Genomic DNA, 23,888 nt, shown 5'->3' on the forward strand with positions numbered 1-23,888 from the left:
TACCTATAAAAATCTTTAATCATGAGTATAAATATATGAATTAAAAAGAGTTACAATTCTTCATGCAAACATGGTATTAAAGCCAAGCTCTCTGATCTAAATAATTGCTCATCACAGAGCAACCGTCGGAAAATTTACCGATGAGTTATCATCCCTCCAGCTGTCGTCAATCCAAAAAAGAGAACACAACCGCAACCCAAACACTAAAATCAATCAAGCCCAACCACCAATCCTGGCCGCTGCAAACAACAAATACCCAGAAAAAAATTCCAATCGGAAACTAATCCAACCTTTAACTCCAGCCATCTCCAACCAAACAATCAATCTGCCATCAACCCAAACACCAACCAAGCAACTCTCCTCACCAAACACACACAACCAATTATTCTGTGTCACCGCAAAACCACCATCACATTTCAACCACATACCTAGAAGAAAACAACCACTGCAAAACAACAAAAAATACCCCAACCAAAAAAAAAAAAAAAAAAAAAAAAAAATCCTCCAATCATTCTCATAGTTGTCGACTCCAGCCACACAAGAACATCCACCCCGACAACCAATCAAATCGCCGGATTCACAAAGCATAACCATATCTATATGTTGTGTCCCCTTGTTAAGCAATAAAAAAGGCAAATGTTGGTAGTTTTTTTTTTTTTTTTTTTTTTTTTTCGGTTAAATTAGACAAACTACTTCGTGGCACATTTAATAAAATGTATTGTAAATTTATTATATTTTATTTAAAGAGTATCCAATCTCTTTAAAAATTCGATCTAAAACTCTTAAAGCCGCAATGTTCGTCAGTCTATCTCATGTTCATATGTAACTTTTTGTTTTGTTTTTGTGTTATAATTATATATGAAATTAAACATTAGAATTAATTAGAAAAAATCTTTTGTTATATTGTAAAAATACAGTCCAAAGGGTTTTTGTAAAACTATTTATGTCGTAAGTTTGAATTATGGGATCTGGTGTAAGTGATAGCAGTTGACTCTATTGTGTCCTCAACTCCAAGTATAATAAACTCCAAGAGTTTAAGGCTCCGTTTGGTTCACAATTTTGTATTTTTGAAAAAAAAAAATTTGAAAAAAGTTAAAATAAAGTTGAATTTGACAGGTATTACGTTGTAGGATTTATAAATTAATAAAATACTCCCTATGTTTGTTTTTTTACAATATACCCCCTACAATAAAACATTAAAAGTTAACAAAAACACCCCCAATCCACCCTCAAATACGGACAGCCGACCACCACCGTCGGAGGATGGCCGGAGTCGCCGTATCAACGCATGACCGGCTGGATCTTGCCGGTCGTGCGCCGATATGGCCTTTTTCGGCCAGATCCACTGTGGATTTGGCCGACAAAGGCCAGATCTACGGCTAGATCTGGCCATTGATGGCCAGATTTGGCTCTATTTGCTATTCAACGATGGCCAACAAACAATCATCGTTGATGGTCAACGTAACGGTCGTCGTTGATGGTCAACGATGACCGTTTGTTGGCCGTCGTTACCGACTGGTTACGGTCAAAGATCTGGCCAGAAACCGTGGATCTGGCTGAAAAAGGCTAGATCGGCGTACTACCGACTAGTCTCAGCCGGTAGTGCACCATCTTACCAGATTCTGGCTATTTTTTGGTAGTGGTGGCTAGAATCTGGTAAATATGGATTGTTGGGGTATTTTTGTAATTTTTTAAAAAATATTTAGGGATATTTAATTAAATTAAAAAATTTAAGAAGTTTAAAAAAAGTTAAATAATATTGTGAGTTTTTGGTTTAGCAACAAAACGAAGCCTAAATTTTCTGCAATTTAAGTCAATTTACCAAACTTAATGTTGTGCGGTGAATCTCTTAGCCCTTGGATGCATGCCATCTGTCCACCAACTACTCTCAAATCCAACAGCCAGGATCCACCCATTGGCATCACCCTAACCACAAACTTCTCCATCCAGATTGACTGATCCAAGTACAGTGTTTGATTGTCCTAGGCATCACACACCTGACAACAATCCAGATTAAAAGGGACTCCATTAATTACCAACTCCGAACCATTGTCAACGAAAATATAAAAAGGGAAACCATTTCCATTTCAAAGGGAGGATTCATTCAGCAAAACACATTCACACAAGATAGAAGTCAGCTTAGAGAGAAAAAGTAAAAGAGTAGCCCGAAAGTTCACCTCGTTGTGAACCCATTTGTCACTTACCATCTTTGTAATTGTCCTAACTGTAAAGAGAACACTAAATAATAAAATAGTGAAAAACGTAGGCTTGGGCACTTACCCGCCGTACCTCTTGAAAACTTCTACATTGTTCTTTATTATTTTCAGCCCATGTATTTCTTGTTTACTATTAGCTCATTTCCATTTGCTGGTTCATCATTGATCATGCACCCACTTGATTCGATCTTACAAACATTGATCGAATCTTTCTAATTGTTGCGAATTTTCTTAACAACACTTAAATTTCTTTCACATTAAACAGATAAAAAAAAAAAATTTTCCTTATTTGTTCAGTAAAAGATTTGAGGAAGAAGGGGAGATGTCATTTCGCCAAACCATGAGGGTGGGAATGTTAGACGTCACCCATTTAGAAGAACACAATGTACGTAGAGAGGATAAATTTGACTGTAGCGTGTTAACAGATTTTTTGTAAGTTGGGGAAAGATTTACAGATTTTGATGAGCTGGGGAGTTGAGTGAAGCAAGTATTGAACTGTAGGCACATTCATACAAAAAGCTATCGACTAACAATATATTTCTGGCCCGTCAGATTAGTCTGAGTATCTGACTGCAATAATACAAACCCCGATTTGACATGTTGGGTTAAAATTAAGAAGAGCTATGAATTTTTATTTTTTTAATACCCTTGATAAAATACCCACTGTAAGTGGATAAGTAGCGAACACTTGTAAACCACACCTGACATGTTGCAACAACAAGAAGAAGAAGCCATCAGGCTAGCAAATGTTGCCGTTTATCTAATGGTCCTGAAATCAACCATCAAGCTGAACATATAGACATCATGTTTGCCTCCAGCGACAGCAACATTTTCCTCTCACCTTAGGAGATTGCAAGTAGACTCCCCACCAAGAACCCCGATGCACCTGTCATGCTTGACCGGATGCTACGGCTCCTGGTGAGCTATGATATACTCAACTATCATGTTAAAACAGGAGAGAATAGTCAAATTGAGAGAGGGTACGTTGCTGACTATTTGCAAGTTCCTTACTCAGAATCGAGATGAAGGGTCTGTTGGTCCTTTGTTATTGTCTATAATCTATATTATACTTTGAATCAACTGTCCCGCCATGTGATCAATTGATATCAACTAATGATCTTTTATCTGGAACATAATGTGTGTAATATCAACCAACTTTATACAGTAGATTGATAACCACAAATCAGAATGCCCTTTGCTATTTAGAGTCTGTTTTACTGAGCTTATGAAAATTAGCTTATAAGTAGTTAGTGCTTATAAGTTAATTTGAGTTTATAAACATTTGAAATTTTAAGCAGTTATGTATTTGGTTAAAATACTTATAATTGACTGATAAGTAGTTGATGCGTTTGACAAAAAAGTTATAAACAAACATGTTAGCTTAATTTTAAAGCTTATAAACTAGTTTGACCAACTTATAAGCTCAAACAATCACCCTCATAATGTGTAATAGTATCAACTCTATAGATTTTATATAGCTAATTGCAGTGACACATAGCACATAACTCTAAAAACATGATTGTATCGCCCCATTTATGTTCTTTTTGTATCAATTCTTTATCTTTAGGCTCAAAATTAAAAGATAAATTATTAAATTTGAAAAGTTGCTGAAAATTGAAGTTGGAATAATCATAATAATTGAGTTATCAAAAAGAATTATACACGTTTTATTCTATCTATCTACTATTTGTTCTATCAGAAAACTTATAGAAAAATGCTATCCTTACAAAAACCTATACAAAAAGGGTTACAAAGTGACATGAGAAAGAAGAAAAAACAAAGAAAGAACGGAAAAAGAGAGAAAGAGAAATCATGAAGATCAAGGGTAGTAATTGTCTTTGTATGCCCCCTTTGTATTTGTCTTTATAAGCCTAGCACTTCTCAAACTTATATTATAGATACTGGTTATCAGGTATCACTTAAACAATGCTATGCTAGAAGGTGGAACCCTTTTAACGGGGCACATGGGATGAAATCATTCGATTAGTACGGGAGTGATCAGCGGCTTGGTCGGACATTCAACGAGGGAATGTCCAGCCATACCACCTTGATCATAAAGAAAGTTATTGATATTTACAAATGATTTGAAGGCTTGAAATCATTAGTTGATGTGGGCGTGGTGGAAATAGTATTAATCTTGGGATTATAACTTCCAAGTATCCTCCCATTAAAGGTATTAATTTTGATTTGTCTCATGTTATAGCTGATGCCCCTTCATATCCAGGTAACAGACCGTGACAATAATTAAATATGTGATCGATGCTGCCATAAATTCATTGACGTAGATAAATTGATGTTATTAGTCTATGACTTGACCGAAAGGCTTGTGGTGATGCAGGTGTAGAGCATTTGGGAGGAGATATGTTTCTAAGTGCTCCGAAAGGAGGGGATGCAATTTTTATGAAGGTAATTAACTCCTCCATTTCTGGTATATTTTGATTGGTTAATATCTTTATAGAGTTGTTTGACCAATTCGATCTTTAACGAAAATGAAGTCAGTCTCATAATATGTATAGAGCGCCTCAGACTTCATAATGAATATCTTCTTTTCTCTTCGTATTATGTACTTAAAACCTTCCTTCATTTTTTTCTTCATAATGTGTAGTGGATACTGCATGACTGGAGCGATGAACCTCGTGTTATTAATCTTTGCTGGTCATTGAATTGATTTTGATTGTGTTAATTATTGTGAATTTGAGTCCCAGGTGAAACAATATGGATTTTAGTTTGATACATGAAATAATGGTATAAAACCTACCTAGCAGTGACTTGGAAAATGAAGTCGTGAGCGATGCTATTTGTTCGCCAATGATCTAAATCATCCAATTCCTTAATACATATCCCAATAAAATCTTTTAGAATTATCTTTAATTCTTACTGTTCCCTAAGAACTTGAATCGATTCAAAAGAAAAATCATAATTAAATTGAAAAAAAAAAGAGAAATTGAAAGAAAAGTTCTTATTCCATACAAAAAACAAATCAATAATCATCAATGAAATTGAGTGCAACCAAATCTAGAAGATGGAACATATTAAAATTCCCTTTAAACCATCAACTAGACATGTCCCTTCTCTGAAGCAATCAAGCAAACACAAAATCACTTAACATCACACGAATTACGAGCTATTTAGTAAAGGGAGGATGTGTATGTATGTATATATAATTGTTAGATCATCACCTCTTCGGTCCCTCACAAATCCACCAAAATTCTATATCATTATTACTTTTTTTGGCATCTCAAGATTGTAGAGAAAATACACAAGAGAAACTAAGAGATCTTTATGACGTGAGTCGTGAGATGAGAGAAGGAAGGAGTTGGGAGATTAGATTGTCAATGGCATGAACTGAGAGGTTGTCAATGGCACGTAGGTGAGAGGAAGAGATGTTGGGCTTGGGTTTTGCTCACGTGGAGAATTACCAAAAATCCTAAAACCCAAAAATAAAAGAAAGAGAAGAAAAAAAAATACTGTTCACAGTAGAAGAGAGAGAGGGAGCCTCACTAGGTAATTCATTTATGTATCATCACATCAACTCACTATTAAACACCTGACATCCAACTGCCAAAACAGTATCCATGAAGCATTATCTTTATCTCTCAAACTCTCATCATTCGAATGTTTATTTACCTTGGTTTAGTGTTTGACTTTCTCTTTGTGAAGATATATCCATTAAGAATTAAAAAGTAATGAAATACTACTCTTTTTTATTTGGGAATCCCACATGTTTACAGAAAGGATGGTGGTGATTTGAAAGTGGATTCTTACTTTCTTAATAAAATTGGGCCATTGTCCCACCATTGACCAATAATTCAAGGACACTGGACACATTGCACATGGACTTCAGTAGAACAACAACTTAGTGGACACTCCACGTTATATTGTTTACTCGAAAGAAATATTTGAATCCTATAATATTTTATTATAGAAAAATATTATATTAACAAAATAAAAGATCACTTTGAAAATTATTGAGAATATTTAAAAAATTTGTTTGGTTAGATTCGAATAAATTGATTAATAATATGTTTAATTGGAAGGATAAATAGGTTGGTATGCTATATACATTACTAAATTGCTCTCCTTTTTTAATATTAATATAATCGTACTTTTTATTATTATTTTTTTGAATAATTTTTTTAATCCCCAACTTTTCACAGCCAGATCTATGGCCGTTTCATAACTACATCTTTGGCCTTGAAACAACCAGATATGGCCTCTTCTGACCATGGATCTGTGATCTATGGTTGAAAAAAGCCTCATCGGCACATGACTTGTCATACACCATTATGGCCACTTTTGGCAACCTCCGGCGGCGATCGATGGTGATGGCTAGTTCTGGGTATAATGACATTTTTGTAAATAATGGCAATAACAAGGGCAATATTGTTCGAAAAATTTAAAAAGCGAGGACAAAAGTGTCTGCATGAGTGAATTGGGTGTTTTGTAAATGTTAACAAATATAAGGCTAATTTGGACCAAATGCTCAATTGTTTAGGGGCAACATGGGAAACAAAATTGTATTACCAATGATAAGTAAGTTTAACAACCCCCCCCCCCCCCCCCCCCAAAAAAAAAAAAAAAAAAAACTTGATATTAAGATTCTTGACAACATACCCCCCCAAATTCTACTGTTTGTCACAAAATATTCCAAAAATAATTTTTTACAAACCAACCAAACATCGTTATCTACTCAATTTAAAAAATATTATCTCAGTTATCTAATAACGACCCCAAATAGGTGCTAAGTTTGCCCATTTTCTACCAGACATAGAGTAGTGGAGATGATAGTTTTTTTTTTTTTTTTTTGGTTCACTAGATCATTTTGCATACATTTTGACTAATCTTCGGAGTTTATTAAACGTCTTATAAGCCTTTAATGAATTGAAGTGAGCAAATCTTTTTAATCTACATGCCAATCTCTTGGGATTATAGAGATGGTAGTTTTGATAAATAAACATATTGCAAACAAATGCAATAACGCAATTGATAATTAATAAAACTATGGTATAAATAAAATTAGACAAATGACCGAAAAATCCTTAATAATCGAGGGGCTCATACTTAAAGGGAGTGGGTGTATCATTACAGTGATCGGTCCAGTTTTTAAGGCCTTTAGAAATTGATGCCCAACATATTTTTGAGATACTTTAAGCCCATATTAAACTTAGTGAGAAGATATTATCATATTAAAGTTAGAGTAATGCTACGTATACTAATCAATTATACTAATACAAGTATTAATATTAAAAAATAATTTTTTTTTTTTAGGGAAAATTTCAAATTTTCAAAGTTAGTACTTAGATTAGTATAAATTGGTTAGTGCACATAGCATTATTCTTAAAGTTATATGCAAACTAAGTTTGACATCATTTAATTTATAAACTTTTATTATAGAGGGTTGTTTAATTAAATTAACAAATATAAAATGTTAAAATATAATCTAAATATTTTCAGAAAATGTTTTTTAATAATGTACCAAACATATTATTAGAATATTATCCTAAAATATATTAAGAATAGGATTTTACGAAGGAAAATGCTATATCTACAACTTCTTCTTACAAATTTCTTTTCATAATTTTGATGTGATAGATTATAATTAATCAGTTTGTAATAATCTCAGCTGATAAATTGTAATTAACTAATTATGAATTATCACGTTATGTTGTAAGAAAAAATTTATAGGAGAAGATGTGGATGTCACCTTACTCCTTTACTAATCCTACTTAAAAAAGTGTATCGCATGCTAGGGGTGAGCACCGGTAGCAGGTAGAACCGGAATCGGAATCGGTACTATGCGGGTAGGTTCTGATTTCATTTTATTGGAATTGACACTGTGCAGTTCCGATTCTAGTTCTTATGTGTGGAGGAACCAGAACCTGAAAAAAGAACCTGAAACGGGTACCTGGTTTGGAACTTGCTTGAAACCTGTAGCGGGTACCTGATTTGGAACCTGTTTGGAACTGATTTTTGGAACCTGTTTTGGATCCTGGGCTCCAATGAAATATTTGTGAATAATGGGGGGTTTCATTATTTTACATATAAAAAAATTTAAAATATAAAAAGTTAAAATTTTAGAATAACCTAATTAAATAAATGTACAATGATACTTATTACATATAAACTACACCATATTAAAAACTTTAATATATTAATATTAAAGTTTTGATTAATTAAGTGTATAATTAGAATTGGGTTTCAATTAAAAGTGTTTTAATGTTATTAAAAGAATCATTTTTGAATAAAATAGTATATTTGATTGAATAATAATATGTTTAATTATTTACTTCAATTATCAAGTTCTAAGTATATCTATAGTAAATTAGCAATTAATTAATTATATATAATAAATTGATAAACATTAATAAATTTAATTACTAATTAAATATCATACTTAATCAATTATAACATTACGTTATAGTTAAATAATTACTTAATTAATTATAATTTTATAATATTACTTAATTGATTTATAGTATAATTAATTATAGCATTACATTAATTGATTACTACTTAATTAATTGACTTATAACATTTAGTATATTACTTAATTAAATAATTAGAAAATTAATTAATTATAACATTACATTATAGATTTATAGTATAATTACTTAATTACTTAATTAATTATAACATTTAATTACAAACATTAGTACAATACTTAATTAAATGATTAAAAATTTAATTAATTATAATATTACATTAAAGATTTATAGTATGATTACTTAATTCACTATAACATTACATTATAGTAAGATTACATAATTAATTATAACATTACATAATTAAATGATTACTTAATTGATTATGACATTATATTATAAATATTAGTAATTACTAATTTACTACATAAACATTAACACAATACTTAATTAAATGATTAAATATTTAATTAATTATAACATTAAATTATAAATTTATAGTACGATTACTTAATTAATTGTAACATTAATTAAATGATTACTTAATTAATTATAACATTCTATTATAAACAAATTAATTATAATATTATACTAAAGATTTATAGTATGATTACTNGTACTTCAGATTGTGGATATCTTTCTTCAAACCCAAGTTACCCAACTCCTTTACTTTAAATTATAATAACAGCGTTTCAGGTACTGACCTTCCACTGGGTTGAAAATTCGGACATTAAAAGAAATTCGGTTAAAAAACAAGTACTTTAGATTGTGGATATCTTTCTTCAAACCCAAGTTACCCAACTCCTTTACTTTAAATTATAATAACAGCGTTTCAGGTACTGACCTTCCACTGGGTTGAAAATTCAACCCTTACCCCTATTTTCTTAATAAAAGTTGTGGATATTTTATTAGTAGGAAGATAGATTATCTTAAACATTACTGAAAATATTATATTAAATAAGTTTGGTTAGATTATAATAAATTACAAGATATGTTATAGTGATATGTTTGGTTGGAAGAAATAAATTGATGAATATATTATATAGATTATTGAATTGTTTTTCTTTATTATTATTATTTGAACTACTTTTAACCCCTTACATTTGAGATTTTGCTAAATCACTCCAGTCATAATAAAAGTTAAAATATTAACAAAATCGTCTCTACCCACCCACCTAGGCCATTGCCAACTGCTGTTGCAGACAATGGGGCCTGGAAAGTGCACAATCGGTCGAATATGGCATGTCATGCACTGTGTTAGTAAATGGTCCCATATACGCAGCGAAACAAAACAAATATAATATAGAGATCGTTTACATGAGCCATGATCAATGGTATAATTTTACTATTCATATTAAAATAAAATCTGCAGGAAAAAAATAAATCTGAGTTTAGAACCATACGCACGTTGGAGGCTCTTCCAAATTTGTCAATGAATGTTTTGCTACCGATCTAAGTGTAGGATCGAACCCACATAGTCCACACAAAGACAATCTCAAAAGAACCAAAGAGGGATTTGCTAGATTCTCTTTGACTTCAAGATTAAGAAGCTAGGAAATCAATTGAATTGATTTTTGAGCCTAAAGTGTTTTTGCCATGGGAGTGTATTGAGAGGAGCTGCTATGTGTGCTTTTTACTTTAAAAAAAAAAAAAAGAAAAACAACTCATTGAATAATCACACATTTTTTTCTTTTTATAGGAAAATAATCAAGTTGCCCTATTCCCATATAGAAGAGGCTTGGGCTCTAACCCAAACACCCCATATTGTCAAACACTCCCAATTTGATATTTTATTTTCCATTATTATCTCAATTAAAATCAATTAATATATATTAACATTTAACAATAATGATAATATATTTAAATATGTGCGAACACATATTTAAACGTAATTTCACTTATTTAATTTTTATAACAAATTAAATAAAGGCTATGACCTCAGCAAATTTAATTGCACTGTGAAATTATCAAAATACAATTTTCACCTAAAAAGATGAAAACACCCTTCTTTCTTCCTGAGTCTTAAATTATCTTCTATGTGTGTGACACATAGGCTACTCATCATATTGGCAGTGTATAGTATCGCAATTAACACTAATTAATCTTCTCACTAATACACAGACCAAGATTTGCCCCTAGCAAGGCATTATGGTCACCCGATAGATTTGGATTCAGCAAAGTAGCTACATGTCAACGATATGGTTACCGTGCAATTCAATCATTTCATCATACGTTATCTCGACAAGACGAAGGCATAGAAATAGTGTCAACCTTCGGTTACTCTCGATATTATGTATTTAATTTCTGGACTAATGACTCGTATTATAAACTTGATAGAGCAACAACTCAATCTCACTGTGGCCAAAGTTTTAACGTCATTGCCATATACTGAATTGCGCCATGAGATAACTTCTCCCGTACCCAGGAGTGATGAATCTTCTGTCAATCCACCATAGTCTTAATACACTCCTTGATGTAGCTAATCACCATCGGATTGACAGCTCTGAAAAGAACTGCGTTAGGCTAGTGTCAAACTACACCCATCGGTGCACAAGGCGCTCTGGTGATCTCGAGTCTAAGGTTCACATGCGCCACCATTTGTTAGAGGATTTGTTCCATAAACACTAGGGTTACCATCCATATGGAATCCTCTGATGGGTCAGTCCAGTGAACTTGCTGCGGTGTAATCACCTACAGCAAGCACCCATGTGTTGCACCAAGTTGTCACCAAACAACCTTGACAAGTGAGATCAGTCACTACCTTTCGACAAGGTCGTTCAACACTATGATAGTCTTACCGTATTATCTGTGCCCTTACTTCAAAATAATATTAGAGCTATGGACGTTTCTAGAATGGCCACCATATGTGCTCATAGGATTCTCACTATCAAGATTTGAAACACTTGATACCCTCATCACGGTTCTACCATTCTAAGGACATATATCAATACATATTACAATAATAATGATTTACGCGATATAGAATAAAATGTCTTTTATTGATTAATGAACATTATTATAAAGAGTCAATTCTACAATAATTTATTGGCTCTAGGGCATCTACTCTAACACACTGATCTAGCCATTTCCAATCAGATCGATGGCCGAAAACGGACAGATCTATTCTAGTCATTTTTTGCCAGATTTGCAACCATTTGGACGTTTTCAACCATTAATCTAGCTAAAAACATCCAAATCAATGCACAATTAACTAGATCCGACCGACGGTGGTGGCCGATAGTCCTCTTGGGTGGCTGGGGTGTTATGGCATGGTTCGTGCAAATTGTTTTTAAAATAAGGGTTTTACTGTCCAAAAATTTTATTACTTAGGGGTAACATTGTAATGGTAGGATTCATCTAAATTGTTTTCAAAACAAAGGCATTATAATTCAAAATTTTGATTAATTAGAGTGCGTTTGGATCAAGGTAATATAAGATAATTGGGATAATCTTCGTTTATTTTACAAGATTCTGTTGTTTGGTTTGCAAATAACGAAATATTACGATATCTTTTATTGCAAATAGTGTTTACTATTGGTAATGTAGGGGATAATCAGATACCCTCCGCAAAGGCTGTTATTAAAAGATTACCGGATAATATGATTTTTATATCTATTTTGCCCTTAATTAAATACCATTTCGCACACAATTGCCCTCGAATGTCTACTAAATAATAATACCCAACCCCCCTACATTGAGAAATTAGCTAAAGCACCTTGACCATAAAAAAGTTTAAAAGTTAACAAAATACCCCTAGCCACCCAAGACCACCGCCAGTCGCCAGTGGCAATCATCGTAATGGCGTACGATCAACGGTAATATTATATTAATACTAAAAAAGGAGACCAATTTAGTAATCTACATAACATACCCACCCATTTACCCTCCTAACCAAACATATTTCTCACCAATTTATTCGAACCAACCAAACACATTTCCTAAACATTTCCAGTAATCTTCAAGATGATCTATCTTTCCCTTAATATAACATCCCCTTATAATAAAACATTATATGATCCAAATGCCCCCTTAGGGATAAAATTGTCCTAAAAAATAGTGGCATTCAGATTACCACTTATATAACCAATAGTGATTACTATTGATATTGGAGAATTACTAGAAACTTTTATTACTTGACAACCAAACATGGTAATGTCAGTAATATAAAGATGACATTAATGGAGTAATGGAAAATAACCACAAACCAAACGCACACATAGAATAACAATTAATTATTCCTATCACCATTTACTTATCTCCCTTTGACCCTTCAACTTATCAACTTCACCTATGAGCCAACATTACCATAGTTGGCCTCGCAGCTTCCATTGTCTTTTGACATCGCTAAAGGGCCTTAGCTCACATGAGAGGCTGGATCTGGCACATAATGCTTGAAAACATCACAAGGTCAAATTTGGCACACAATTTTGAAACCAATGAAGGATCGAGTGATAAATACCTTAAATGTAAGACCTTTCCGGTAAATTAAGACTAGAAAGTTCTTTATCATTTTCCTAACTAAACAACTAAGAACTTTTTTTATAAAAGCTATACTTTCAATAAGCTTTACCCGAATAAACCATACCAAACACATTTTGAATCCATTAAAACATATTTGATAGAATTTAAGGAGGGTTTGACTCCTCACCCAATAAGGCCTTGTTGAATGAGAGGATTACCCTCTCTTATAAACCAGTAGGTTTGAGCGTACCTAGTTGGTATGAGACTCCAACAATATTTAATAATGGATCTTGCTAAAATTCAATCTTAGAAACTATCAAGTTTCTTATTTTTATAATTGTTTGACTACTTTTATGTTTTAGCTCTTACTTTATTTTATTTACTCCTATGGGGCCGTTTGGATCGGAGGTATATAAGGTAACAAAGGTAATCTTCGTTTATTTTGCAAGATTCCGGTGTTTGATTTGCAAGTAATAATATATTATAGTAATAAAATATTACAGTAATCTTTAATTATAAATAGTATTTACTGTTGATAATGTGGGAGGTAATCTTATTACCTTGTTAGGGAGTGTTATTAAAACATTACTAGGGTAATTTGATTTTTCTACCCATTTTGCCCTTAATTAAAAACCATTTCGGACATAATTGCCCTCAAATATCTACTAAATAGGAATTACCCAACTCCCTACATTTGAGAAATTAGCTAAAACACCCTAGCCATAAAAAAGTTTTAAAGTTATCAAAATACCCCTATCCACCCAAGACCGCTGTCAGCCATGACTCACCACCGCTAACTGCCAGCGTCAGTCATCGTAATGGTGTACAATCGGTAGGATCTTGCTGATCATGCCCCAATAAGGCCTTTTCTGGCCATGGATCACAAATCCATGGCCAGAAACGGCCAGATCTAGCGTTTTTATGGTCATTTCATGGTCAAACCTATGGTCGTTTCTGGCCATGGATTTGTGACCATGGCCATTTCCAGTTTTGCCAGCGCACGTTGGCCATATACAGCCACTCGTGCGCCATTATGTCGACTGTCGATGGTAGTGGATGGCTGCTAGCAGTGGCTTGGGGTATGTGAAGGTGATTTTGCTACAAATTAAAGTTTTATATGATTGAGGTGTTTTAGCAAAATTTCAAATGTAGGGGGTTAAAAAAATAATAATAAAAATAATAATAAAAAATACTATTATATTAATATTTAAAAAAGAGGGCAATTTAATAATCTATATAACATACCCACCTATTTATTCTCCCAACCAAACATATAATTCACTAATTGATTCGAACCAACCAAACACATTTTCTAAACAATCCTAATGATCTTCAAGGTGATCTTTCTTTTCGTCAATATAATATACCCTTATAATAAAATATCATATGATCTAAATGCCCTCTATGAAATATGCTAAGAGGATTTTTGATATTTTTATAAAAGGTTTTTGATATTTTATGGTGCAGTTTTTTATAAATATAAGGGATAAATAATACCTTTCGGTACAATAAACACTGGTTTCTTAAAAAACCCTCTGATATGGAGTATATAATACTTTTTAAAAATCATGGGGGCGTGTAAACCTTCTCATGTCCTACTAGCAAAATATTAATTTTCTTGATTAAAAAGAATCAGAGATTCAGAGATGATAACCCATGAAGTTACTTTGGAATGTGAAATTTCTTGGAATTAAACAAAGAGGTGATGAGTGGGAGTGGGAATGAAGAAAGCATAAGTTTTTTTAATATAATGAAGTTACTGTGGAATGTGAAATTTCTTGGAATTAAACAAAGAGGACAGCATTTAGACAAAAGCAAAGAGAAAAAGACCGCAATCAACAATCCAACCAACGGAATATAAGGCTACGTGTAAAAGTCTTTCTGGGATGACCCCGTTACTTTAAATAAACAATTGAAGTAATGCTGTTTTTAGAGAGGTATCATCATTCAAAGACACTTTCTTTTCTTTCTTTTTTTATCTTGAGGAAAAATGACACAAATTTTATATATATCAATAAACATATAGTTCAAATTACGAAACTTAACTTCAGTAATTGAAACTTCAAGACATCCAAAGTGTAAAGCCTCTTACAATAATGTCAAGCAATTATTGAAAGTTTTTAGTTATAAAAAAATTAATCTCTCTCCCATTCCCTCAATTCTCATTCTCAAAATAATAATAATAATTGAGTTTATCTGGGAGAGATTCCTTGCTTTGGTTGAGTTTAGCTTTGGATTTGACAAGAGAAACTGGAATAAATGATTTACTAAATTTAATTTAGCTTTGTTTGGAAGAAATTCCTTACTTCGGTTGAGTTTCAGTTAAGGGATGAAGAGAAAAGGGTAAAGAGTGATGCTTCATTTAGTTTATTTTGGAGAGATTTCTTGCTTTGATTGAGCTTTATCTAAGGGTAAGAGAAAAGGAGAAAGTGTGATGCTACAAAATTTAATTTAATTTATTTGAGAGAGATTTCTTGCTTCGGTTGAGTTTTAGCATGGGATTCAATAAAAGAAAAGGGAAAAGAGTGATGCTACAAAATTTAACATAGTTTATTTGAGAGAGATTCTTTGCTTCGGTTGAGTTTTAGCTAGGGATAATTTGATAAAGAAAATGGGAAAGAGTGATGCTATGAAATTTAATTTAGTTTAATGAAGAAAAAATATCATTAGATATATCATGAAGTATTTGAACTATGGTTCATACTTAATATTAAAACCTTGCAGTTGGTTTCCAAACTTGTTTCCAAAGAAAAAGTTGGAAATTGAAAGGTTTTTATTCTTTCAAATTCTTATTGAATATAGGTTTTCTTTTGAGATAAAATCTAAGATTTGTTTATGATAATGCATGCCTCTTCATAAGAGTGTTATATCTTACTTTCTAAAATTAATATAAGAAATTTGACAAATGAGATGGAAGCAATTACCAATTAATTAATTTATTTCTTTTCCTTTCATAAGATCGAACTACTTATGTTTCTTTCAAACTAAGTTTTTTCATTTTTTACTATCTAATAGTGAGAAAATTAAAAAGAAAGTGGGCTATAAATTCAATGAATATTCAGAAGCAACTCAGCCTCTCTTTTATCTTTATAGGCCAAGAAAAAAAAAAAAAAAAAAAAAAAAAAAAACTTATAATTGAGTGAACTATTGTCATATCAGTTTGGTAATGTTATCGGTAAATAAAATTAATGGATGAAAGCAATATTATATCATTTTAGATAATTACTCTAAACCCTATGTTGTTAATATTCTTTCATCAATATATTCTCTAAGTAATCAATCTCACAGGAAATTTCTTGACTTTAAATTAACCCTATACTTATGATGCAATAACAAAAATTCTCGAGGCCTCTCAAATAACAAAATCCATTTGATATACAGATTTAGTAAATATTCATTAACTCTTAATAGTATAAGTTCTAACGGTTTATTACCAATAGAGAGATTTTGTTAATTAATTTATATATCTACAATATTATATTAAAGTTATTCTATAGTACCACAAAAGAAATATAACATGAACCGTATCATAAATTGATGTATTTATTTCATCAATTTACTTATTCTCTTAATATTGTCTATTATTTACATCTGCTTCGTACATATGCACTATTCTTGTGTTTTTGAACACTTTAAAATTCTTAGACGGGGACATCAATGATCAATAATTTTTTTAAATTCTTAGATTGGAATATCAAGATTGTTTCTCAAAAAAGAACCAAACTTTATCAATTAATTTTTGGATATTGTTAAGCCAATGACAAATTACTAGTTTTGGTATACACTTTATTTAAGAAGAAAAAAAAAAAATATTTTCATCTTATCAAAAGAAAATATCGATCTCTTAGCAAAAGAAATTCATATATTTTCATCTTATCTTGGCAGGATATTCAAAGACTTACATGGTTTTATCAAAAGATATAAGATTTTATTTCAAGTATTTATTATAAAGTTATTTTGATTTTCATGAAATTGATAAATTCAATCTTTTTATATTAAATGTTTACTGTTTTCAAGGATCATTGATGGATCATCAATCAAATAGAATTTTACGAAGAAAAATAAGCTCTCCACGATGTTTGTGTGTTCCTTTGGTTGATATATATATATATCCACAAATGTTCATAATTTTTTTAAATTAGTTCGATAATATTATTGATTAATAAATCTTCATTAAAAAAGATATTTACTATAATTATCATGAAAAAGTATAAGAGATGACATTTGCATAGTTTAATCACCACCACTAGATGGTTTGTTGATAGAAGGGCAAAAGAGTATCTAATATGGTCTCTCAAGTTCGAGTTCCCTTGATAATAAAAGAAATAGAGCAAGAAGAGAATCTAACATGATCTCCCGTGTTTGAATTCTCATGGCTACTAATAGGGGTGATCACTAAAACTCTTACTCCACTGATAGTTCAGGCATCCGGAGGGATTAGTTGAGATGAGTAGTCACTAGAGCTCTTAACGAGTCTATAGTTTCAGGTCTCAGTGGATTAGTTGTGGTCGCACAAGCTGACCCAGACATCCTCGGTCATTATAAAAAAAAAAAAAAAAAAAAGACATTTACATATTTTTCAAAACAATTTAATAATGTTATGGATCAATGTTAGAATAGCAATATTTTATTATATTTATATTAATCCAATGATTTTCAAGAAGTGACGTGTATTTTCATGTTTCATTTTTTAAATCGATTTCTAATTCAACATTACAACCTCAAATTCAACATAAGCGTACATGTACATAAATTGACGCCAAATCGGAGTGGCCAGCCACTTGCCAACCGGAACGACAGCGCTCACGACACCCGCGATATCCCCGGCAGGTTCCACCATTTTCAATTCTAGAAGAGAAGAAAAGCAAATGAAAATGAAAGAGAGAATTTTAAGGTCGGGACTTGCAAGAGAAAATGTGGAAGAGTAATGCCAAGAAATTTAATTGAGTTTATCAGCTGAAAGAGTTTCTTCCTTTCATTCTTACCAAAGTGGAATGCAACAGCAAGCAACCAGGAATCGCTATGCATTGCAACCAGTGATAACCAGTCTTTCTCCTGCATTCCATCCCTTGCAAAGTTTATACCTGAAGCTGGCTCAGGAAGCTCGGCAGGCACTTCCTCAACAGGCAGGTCAACTTTCCATGTCTCATTAGGAACTCCGTATAGGCTCAAATTCTCCTTTTCTGGATCGCACTGCTGGTATAACTTCTCAACATCAGTTTAAGCCTTGATCAAGCCAGCTCGTCCGCCCTTGAAGTCGCCGAAGAATTCCTCTACAGTTCTAAGTATTGGCTGCGGTATTCCCTCCATAAACACTAGTACAACAAAAATGGGTTTGCGGGTATTGTAGAGAACTAGAAGAAGAAGAGTCAAATGAAAAGCATTTCAAAAGAAAGGGTCTAAAAAACGCTTAATTTGGGAATTAGGGTTTTTGTTTGGGGGTTTGAATTGACAAAGTTGGGTTAAAAAAAACAAACACACAATTTTGAAAGGAACCTAGAAGACATTAATGGACTCCATTTCATTCAAGGCAGCAAACAATATGCAATACAATGGGCTAGAGCCCACACTGAAAGCCCATTACTTTAGACCAAATTTTGGGAAATTTCTAGAGTTCAAATTGACCCTATATGTATGATCTAATAACAAAATTCTCCCGAGGTTTATCAAATAACAAAAATCCATTTGATTTGTTAAATATTCATTAACTCTTGATAGTGTAAGTTTTAACTTTTAACGGTTTATTAACAATAGAGAGAATTTTGTTATTTCAGAAATCTTCGAGATTTTCCTCCTCTAATCCATTTATGCACAATGTGATATTATATGTTTTCATGATCAACTTTATTTTAATTCGCTTTTCAACTTTTACTTAAAAAGAAAGTTAAATTCATCGTCAAGAAGAATCCAAATTTTGCGAGTTTAAATTACTCATTTTTCTTATTATTTATCTTTCAAACATTGGCATCCATTAAAGAAAACATGCAAAACATTTTTCACATGGGAATTTAAATAATTCCAATAAAAGAATTCATTTCAACAGACTGTATATTATTTCTCATTGATTCAATAATATTATCTGATTAACTTTGTCTATCGTCGAGACAATTCTATGATTATTATTACTACATTTTATACCATAACAAATTATTAAATAGTTATTATAAAAAAAAAAAAAAATATGACAACACATAGTACATTTATCATCAAAGCTAACATGTGTTTCAACTTTTAAAGCACTTCTAAATCAAGATTATAATTTATAACCTCAAATCTATGAGCTCATTTATATATCCTTAATTTATATTAAATATTTACTATTTTCAGGGATCATCAATCAAATATAATTTGGTATATATATTCTTATCCATAAACGTTTATATTTTTTTTGAAATTAGTTCGATAATATTATTGATTAATAGATCTTCATGAAAAAAGACATTTAGTATAATTATCATGAAAAAGTATAAAAGACATACGTTTACATAATTTTCAAATTAATTAAATGATGTTATGGATCAATGATAGAATAGCAATATTGTATTATATTTATACTAATCCAATGATTTTCAAGAACTGACATGTATTTTCAAATCTCACATGTTTCATTTTTTAAATCAATTTCTAATTCAAGATTATAACTCAAATTCTACAAGCTTCTAGTAAAACAGTGGTGCACAATGTTATATTATAGTTGGACTCAATAGCGAATCCAGAAATTTTTTTTAGGGTGAGCCAAAATAAAAACTAATTACATATTAATATTGTTAAGGTGTGCCAAAATCTAAAAATTATATATATTAGTATTTTTTTTTTAAAAAAAAATTGAGGGTGGGATCCTCCCCTGGTTGGACCACTATAGATTTTGTAATATAAGAAACAAGATTTTGATTTTAGAGTTTCCTTGACATCGAAGAGACCTCTCATTTTCTTATCAATGCTTAAAGCACGCTACCACGACTTTTCAAGGTTGCTATTAGAGATTGGTCATAATATTAGACATATAACCATCGGTGGTCGGGTGGGGCAATATGTATTTTTAGGTGTATTATTCAAAAAATCCTGAATTTGATTCCTCTCGATTGTTAACAAGGGTGATCACTATGAAGTTTATCTACTTCAAAGCTAAACTAGGGATAAGTCAAAGTACACACAAGCTAACTTAGACACCCTTAGTTATTGTTTATATATATATATACACACACGACGTAGAACCTCATTACATAAATTAAGTTCAAACTTTGACCTTTCACATTAAAAATTGTCCAAAACTAGATATTATTAATTATATTTAAAAAATTTGGAACATAAACACTATAGACCACTAATTATGATGATTATATATTTCAATGCTAATTTAATGGCTCTCAGGTTATGCTACATGAGATAATTAAAATGTAAATAATTTATAAAAAATTAAAATTAGGTAACTAAACATATTTAAAAATATATCTAATAATTTTTAATTATTTTCAAAATATTAAAGAACCTAGGCAACTTGCTTCCACAAACAAGTTGCCAAGAAGTAAGAACTATCTCGGCCAGGCCCCACTTATAAAAGTCTTCTCCCGTGTCCCTATAAACTGGGTGCCCACCACACCGCCCCACCGAATAAGGCTAATGGGCCCAGTCAGCCCAAACCAGCTCACGTGCCTGTGCTGTGAGGTCCGTAACCTTTTCTCATGAATTATTTGTTCGCATTGTATTTATACACACACGGCTGATGGTTGATGCTTGATGGCCATTGATGTAACCAGATCATCGGATTGATTGGACCCGAAATTAATATTGGCCGTGCGATTTGACTTCCACGTCAGATAACTTAGTTAAAGCTGGCAGTGCACGTGCTTTGTTGTCGTTTTCGTGCTCACGCCCACATGAAACTGCGAAACGTAGTCCTACGCGCAGGCGCTATCAGTAGTACACGCGCTCCATTCCTTCTTAAAAGATTTCTTTTCTTTTAAGACTTTATTTCATTTATTTCCAAAAAATCATTTAATATGAAAAAAAAGATATTTCATAATTTTGTAAGAGTTTTTGATATTTTCAAGTACAAATTTTATAATTATAAGGGATAAATAATAATTACCAACATAGTAAATGTGTTTAATATTAAGTGACCTCCAAAAGATAAATAAAATAAACTAGTTCTTTGTTATATTTAGATCGTTGTAATTACAAGTTAAAAGTTTAATCATCAAGATGTTTCAAAACTCGTCTTAGAATGTATTGATTTTTTTTTCGTTTTGTATTTCTCATCAATTGGTATCAAACTCCATTTTTTCTTCAATTGAGATCGAACCTAAACCTATGCTTAAGAATCTTATTTTTAAATATAATAAAAATTGACTCATAATTCAATCTTACAAATTTTTTTTCATAACCTTGATGTGACAGCTCGCAATTAGATAGATGAGACCCATTGTTAGACAGATGAGACCCATTACGAGCTTACCAATTATGAATTATTACATCAAAATTATGAGAAAAAGTTTGTGAAATTGAGTTGTAAGTATAAGATTTCTCTTTTAAATATTCAAAAGCAATGCCCACTGAAAGATGGATGCATGAAGAATCAAGCATATCATGCTATAACAAGTATAGTCATAGTTTAAAAAAAAATTTCAATCAAATTGAAATAAGTAAGGTAGAACATGTTACCTTAAGTCCTTAGCAACTTTGGAGACTCTTAATTTCAAGAGAAACTAAGCAAAAGAGTATCCACACCAAGGGAAGAAGAGATTTGACCAAGAGGAAAATTTAGGGTTCTTAGAGATTTTTCTCTACACAAAAATTCATATATCATTTTCTTTATATAGGAATCCTTGTAAACAATTCAATAATTGTTTTGGACTTCCTTAANAAAAAAAAAAAAAAAAAAAAAAATTCCACTTTATCTCGACCCGTCTTCTTCGCGTCAATGGATTTATTATATTGCTAGTTTGATAACATCATCAGATCTTCGGAAAACTAATAGTGGGTGATAGGATAGTATCAGGGTAACGTTACCTCCTATAACATAACAAAACTCTAATCTTTAGTCTTGGCCGGCAATGTATATTTAGTTATATACCTTAAAACCGTGTCACTCTATGTTTGTTACAACATTATAAAGTTCATCCTTTTAATTTTTTTTGGTGACAGGGGGTATTCAACTAGTGTACGTATACCTCAATTAATCATTTTTGTGATCCGAATTGTCCAAACCAGCTGTGCACATCTTGATTAACTCTCGGTAGCCTGAAATTAACGATAAGATAAATCCTCTAATGATCACCCCTATTAACAATCGAGAGAAATTCAAAAGTCTTTATCATGTCATCCGATCAATCAAAAGCTCTGTTTCAAAAATCGGACTAGACCGGCCGATTAGACTGAGACCCAACAGCTTCTCCAGTCCGGTTCAGGTGTAGGAGTTTTTTTGTAATATTTCAAAATTATAAGGGTTAATTGTAATTTTATTGGGTGTTTTGGAGATATGTCAAAAGTTTAGGGATTAATTGATATTTTTTGGTGGTATTTTTAAATAAATAAAAATATTAGGGACTAATTTGAACTTTTTAGGGGAATTTTTGTAATATATTAAAATTTAAGGGATTACCAATAATTTTTTAAAAATAAAATTATCGTTGACGTTATTGATCCAACCGGTCGACTCAATCGGTTGGATCGATTGACCCATGACTCGAGCAACAAAATGGATTACCCTCTAATCTAGGTTTTAAAACAATGGTCAAAAGTGATTGATAAAGTGCGTCATTGAAGCATTGTTTAAGTTGTTCTACAACAATTCGCTGTAACAATAATCGTTTTCTCAACATAAACTGTGTCGCAAAACTATTTTCCTAAGATCAATCAAGATTTGATTCCTCGTTGTAGTTATCAATAAATCCTTGCCTCTTAAGGATGTTAAAAGTGGAAAGCAATTTAATACTATTAAAATTCAAGATTTGATTCCTTGTGTAGTTACCAATAAATCTCCAGGCTTTTCTTTCCTCTCATGATCTCACTGATGTTATAAAGTAAAATAATAATAATAATAATAATAATAATAATAATAATAATTAAATAAATTACTTGTTATCCTAATGTCTTTAGCTTCACCAAAAATTCCTGTACAATACATGGATTATAATAATATTCTTGTTTTAAATCCCAAAAAAATATATATTATTATTATATAGTTACTAATTATCTGAGAAAGTATAATGGGATTTTTCTTGTGATCATGCAAAATAATTACTCAACAAACAGGATTCATGATTTACACAAATCGATTGCCCATCTTTAATCTCTATCATGAGTTCATAATGTAAAGATAAGGGAGAACGACATTTTCCCATCCAAGGTTTGGCAAAAGGACACCGTCAAGTTTCAAAATAACATTTTTTCACCCTTCATCAAAATCTGTTATTTTTTCTGTTAATATTTGAATGAAAAGACAAAAATACCCTTAAATTTTGACTTTATATTTTTTTTTTATTTTTGAATTAGTCAAAAAGTAAGATATTAAAAAGTCAAAAAAGAAAAAATAGTTAACCCGAATTAAAAAGTTAAGAGTGATGCTATAAAATTGTTTAAAATTAAATAACCTTAATATTTATTTATTTATAATGTCATAAATATCTCATCACTATTATTCAATAATCTATTAATATAATATTTTTTATTTTTACTAATTAACATAAAAAATCTTAATAATTAATATTCCTAATTAATTAAATAAACAAAGGAAAAAATGTATGTTTACACTTGAGTAAGGTTGTCACTTAACTAAATTTTAATTTAT

General features: G+C 31.3%; 1 pseudogene; it reads left to right on the forward strand.

The window, feature by feature from the left end:
* The first annotated feature begins 2,922 nt into the window (after positions 1-2,922).
* On the forward strand, positions 2,923-4,884 carry LOC116120203 (annotated as a pseudogene).
* The last annotated feature ends 19,004 nt before the right edge of the window (positions 4,885-23,888 follow it).

Source organism: Pistacia vera, unplaced genomic scaffold (assembly GCF_008641045.1).
Source record: "Pistacia vera cultivar Batoury unplaced genomic scaffold, PisVer_v2 Contig929, whole genome shotgun sequence".
NCBI lineage: Eukaryota > Viridiplantae > Streptophyta > Magnoliopsida > Sapindales > Anacardiaceae > Pistacia > Pistacia vera.